We start from the raw sequence: 5,002 nt of genomic DNA, 5'->3' as shown, positions 1-5,002 counted from the left end.
GGTTCCTTCGCCAATGCCCGCACTGAGTTCCTTCCCTCACCAGCCTACTGCTCTGACTCTAGCGACGATGATGCCGGCGCCACGCTCAAGCCTAAGCTTTCCCTTTCAGCTTCATAATAAAGGTCAGAGAGTAGCACAGGTGAAACTCTTCCAGCAGGAAGTTACGGAAGAATTTCATCCTTGATTAAGATGAGCCGGCCGTTGTAGCCGAGCGGTTCTAGGTGCTTCAGTCTGGAACCGCGCGACCGCTACGGTCACAGGTTCGAATCCTGCGTCGGGCATGGATGTGTGTGATGTCCTTAGGTTGGTTAGGTTTAAGTAGTTGTACGTTCTAGGGGACTGATGACCTCAGATGTTAAGTCCCATAGTGCTCAGAGCCATTTGAACCATTTGATTAAGATGAAGAAAAGACAAAGAGTTTATATCAGTTCCTTTTTTTTGTGAAAATAACAATGAAGCGCAATTCACAGACGCAAAAGTGCTGAGGTGTGATTCTTGTCGCCGCGCGAATAGATCGACATGCGGCCATAGTGCCGCTCACCTACACGAGGTGGTTATCGGCCAATTCTTCATCAGTAAAGCTATCCATACTGCTGTGTATCACTGTTAAGGACGAATAATACTGCCGGAAGAACAAATCTGAGACATAACCGACCAGTACTCACTGGAAGCTTGAGAGTGAAGAGTAAAATTTGTACTACTGTTGCCAACAAGAAGTACCGTCATGGGCTAGAATAAGTTTGTTTTCAGAGAAGAAACTCAAAATGCAGATACAAAGATAAACGACGTAAAAAATCAAACAAAATGCCATTACTTCGTAACGAGCCATCGGCAACCAACGGTCCCTGACATCAAAATATTCAGAAAATATTCCTAAAAAATCCTCTGTAGATGAGGTTGACCTTGTATAAATGACCTGATGGATAACGTCTGTATCCCTTTGAGACTGTTCGCAGACGACGAAGTTATGTAGAGAAAGATCGCCATCATCAAAACGTCGCTTTAAGATACAGAGACTCTTGCACAGCCCCGTGTAAATATCGACCGCTAACTCTGAACGTAAATAAATCTAATGTGCGCAATCCTTCTTCAGGCTAAAAGTGACCATCCGACTGCCGTGTCATCCTCAGCTGAGGATGCGGATAGGAGGGGCGTGTGGTCAGCACACCGCTCTCCCGGTCGTTATGATGGTGTTCTTCGACCGGAGCCGCTACTATTCGGTCCAGTAGTTCCTCAGTTGCCATCACGAGGCTGAGTGCACCACGAAAAATGGCAACAGCACACGTCGGCCCGGATGGTCAACCATCCAAGTGCCGGCCACGCCCAACAGCGCTTAACTTCGGTGATCTGACGGGAACCGGTGTATCCACTGCGGCAAGGCCATCGCCAATTCTAATGTAATGGGCGAGAATATAATTAAAAATGAAATGAAATGACCATATGGCATTGATGGCCGGCAGTCTCCACATAGGGAAGTTCGGCCGCCGATTTGCAGGTCTTTTTCAGTTGACGCCACATTGAGCGATTTGCGTTTCGATGATGAAGTAATGATGAGGACAACACAACACTCAGTCCCCGAGCTAAAGCGAACTCGGACCCGCTGCATAGCAGTCAGACGCGCTTACTACTCAGCTAAGGGTGCAGACTCGATAATATAATAAAAAGTCTGATATGGTAGGACTAAACGATCGGTAACCAGTCACTGGAACCATTCACAACTGTCAACTATAGGGCGAGCAAAAGAAAACTTCCCCGGAAAATACTAAGACTAATAAAATACTAAGACTCACTAAGACTAAAGACTAACGCGGAATTTACCTTTGTTAATGAACATCACAGAATATTCTGAAAACGGCCACCGTTGACGTCGATGCAACGCTGTGCTCGATTTATCAAACTGTGAAGCAGGCGCAGCAGCTCTTCGTGGGGAATAGAAGCAACAGCGTTTTCAATTTTCTGCTGAAGCTCTCCCTGTGTGAAGGTTATTTGAGAACATCTCACCCCACAGATACAAGATACGAGGAGAGAGATCGGGGAATCGAGGTGATCAGGAGATTGCACCGGCTCTGCCGCTTGTCCTCTTCTCACCGCACACTTCATGCACTCGTGGCAAGGGACAGACCATGCGGGAGATGCGCGTGCGTAGAAATGTGGCAGCAAACGGGCGGTGCATCGAAATTACGATTTCTAGCATCTTCCGTAACGGGCAGCTTTCCTGTTCATTACCAAAAGCCAATTCTGCATCCGTCTTATTTTACCCATCCTGTATAAAATACACAGTGGCCAAAAACAGTCTGAAAAGTTTGTGTGTTGGAGAAAGCTGTGATCAGAAATAATTGTTAAGAAAAAATTCGACGCGTTGCGCCGTTTCCGGGTTAATTTACGTTGCATTTAGCTAATCAGTCCGTTGCACGCGCAATTTCAAGTGCCCATCCAGACACAATTAGTTTCAGCTTTTCTCGTAGCATAGATTATAGCGCACGAGACTGCTCAGACTTTGGCTTGGGTTCGATCCTTATTACTGTCCAGAGTCCAGTTTCTGCATGACTCTCTTTTTCAGTTTTATGAAACCAACCGAAGAACACGTTTGGCGACACCGTCTCTGGCGGGCCGCTGAATTTGCACGCGCAACGGCCTGATTAGCTAACTTCAATGTTAATTAATTTGGAAACGGTTCAACGTATCTATTTTTTTCTTAAAAATTATTTCTTAGCGCACCCCAACCAGCAACACCCTTACAAACTTTCCAAACATTTCTGACCACCCTGTACACAGGATTTTATGTAGGGAGAGATTTAAGACGGTACGACCATATAAATCTAGGCATGTGGAAGGTGGGCTGTCACACTCAGATTTAGTTGAAGAATCTTAACGAAGTGCAATTCACTCAGGAAGAACTTTTACCTAATCATCAGCATTCTACTGGGGCACCATATTAGAAAAGGTTCTGTTTCCTTTCTGCCTGACATGTTTATTGTTCACGTTTCATTTCCATTGAAGACACCTCTCCAAATATAAACCTTCACCAAAGACTTCCTAATAGTTAAATTTATATTGGATGTGAACAAATTTGACTTCTTCAGTAACGCTTTTCTTGCCTTTACTGGTGTACATTTTATACCCTGTCTACAAAGGCATTCATCAGCTACTTTGCTGTCCAAAGACCAAACCTCATCTAGTACTTCCAGTGTATCATTATCTAAACTAGTTCGCTCAGCATCGACTGATTTAATTTGATTACATTCCATCACCCGTGCTCTTCTTTTGTTGATGTTCATCTCATACCCTCATTTCAAAAAAATGTCGATTCGTTTAACCGCTCTTCCACGTCCTTTGCTGTCTCTGACAGAATTACAGTGCCATTGGTCAACCTCGAAGTTTTTATTTCTTCTCCCTGAACTTTAATTCCTTGTCCAAATATTTCTCTGGTTTCCTTTAATGCTTGTTCGACGTATGGATTGAATAATATCGGGAAGAGGCTACTTCTCTCTCTCTCTCTCTCTCTCTCTCTCTCTCTCTCTCTCTTTCTCTCTCTCTCTCTGTCTCGCTCTCTCTCTTCTCAACTATTGTTTGCCTTCTATGCCCTCCGATTCTTACAAATGCCTTCTGTTTTCTGTACAAGCTTAAAATAAACTTACACTTCTTGTTTTTTACCCCTGCTACCTTCATAATTTTAAAGAGTGTATTCCAATCAACATTGCAAAATGTTTTCTCTAAGTCTGCAAACGCTATAATCTTAGGTTTGCATTTAATTAACCTTTCGTCTAAGAGAAATCGTAGGGCAAGTACTGATCGCGTGTTCATGCAGATCTCTGGAATCAAAACTGATCTTACCCAAAGTCGGCCTCTATCGGTTTTTCCACTCTTCTATAAATAATTCTTTTCAGTATTTTGCAATCATGGCTTATTTAACTGATAGTTCGGCAATATTCACACCTGTCAGCGCCTGCTATCTTTGGGATTGGGGTTATCACATTCTTTTTGAAGTCTGAAGGTTTTAAGCTCTCTAGTTGGAATAGATTTGTCATGACTGGCTCTCTCAAGGATATCAGTAGTTCTGAGGGACTGTGATCTACTCGAAGGGCCTAGTTCCAACTTAGGTCCTACAGTACTCTGTCAAATTCTTCTCACAATACCATATCTCCCATCTCATCTCTCTTATTTCCTCCTCTCATTCTATAACACTTTCTTCAAGTTCATTTCCTAGTATAGCTCTCTATATATACACCTTCGACCTTTAAGCTTTGCGTTATTTCTTTAGTACTGGTTTTCCATCCGAGCTCCTGATATTCATACACCTGTTTCTCTTTTCTCAAATCGCCTTTTTAATTTTCCTATAGGTGGTATCTGCCTTTCCCCTAGTTACACTCTTGCATTTGTTCAAAAAAATGTGGGCGTAATGTGCTGGTTCAAATGGCTCTGAGCACTATGGGACTTAACATCTATGGTCATCAGTCCCCTAGAACTTAGAACTACTTAAACCTAACTAACCTAAGGACAGCACACAACACCCAGCCATCACGAGGCAGAGAAATTCCCAGACCCCGCCGGAAATCGTACCAGGGAACCTGGGCGTGGGAAGCGAGAACGCTACCGCACGACCACAAGATGCGGGCTCTTGCATTTGTCCTCTAGCCATTACTGCTCAGCCATTTTGCGCTTTCTGTCAATCTCATTTTTTACCTGTCTGTGTACCCTTTTGCCTGTTTCATTTACTGTATTTTAATATTTTCTCACTATGCTATTACTTCTACATGATCTAGTCTTTTTACCTGTTTGATCCTCTGCTGCCATCACTATTTCACCTCTCCAAGCTACCCATTCGTTTTCTACTCTGCTCCTTTCCCTTGTTTCAGTCAATAGTTGCCTAATGTTCCCTCCGAAACTCTCAACAGCTACTGCTTCTACAGTACTCCTTTCCCTCGTTTCAGTCAATCGTTGCCTAATGCTCACTCCGAAGCTCTCGACTACTACAGCTTCTATATTCCACATCCTTAATTTT

The 5,002-nt window shown here is 43.6% G+C and overlaps 1 pseudogene; it reads right to left on the bottom strand.

Moving 5' to 3' along the window:
• Positions 1-1,270: 1,270 nt before the first annotated feature.
• Positions 1,271-1,388, bottom strand: LOC124557169 (annotated as a pseudogene).
• Positions 1,389-5,002: the final 3,614 nt, after the last annotated feature.

This window comes from Schistocerca americana, chromosome X (assembly GCF_021461395.2).
Source record: "Schistocerca americana isolate TAMUIC-IGC-003095 chromosome X, iqSchAmer2.1, whole genome shotgun sequence".
NCBI lineage: Eukaryota > Metazoa > Arthropoda > Insecta > Orthoptera > Acrididae > Schistocerca > Schistocerca americana.
This window is presented reverse-complemented; position numbering and strand designations above follow the sequence as displayed.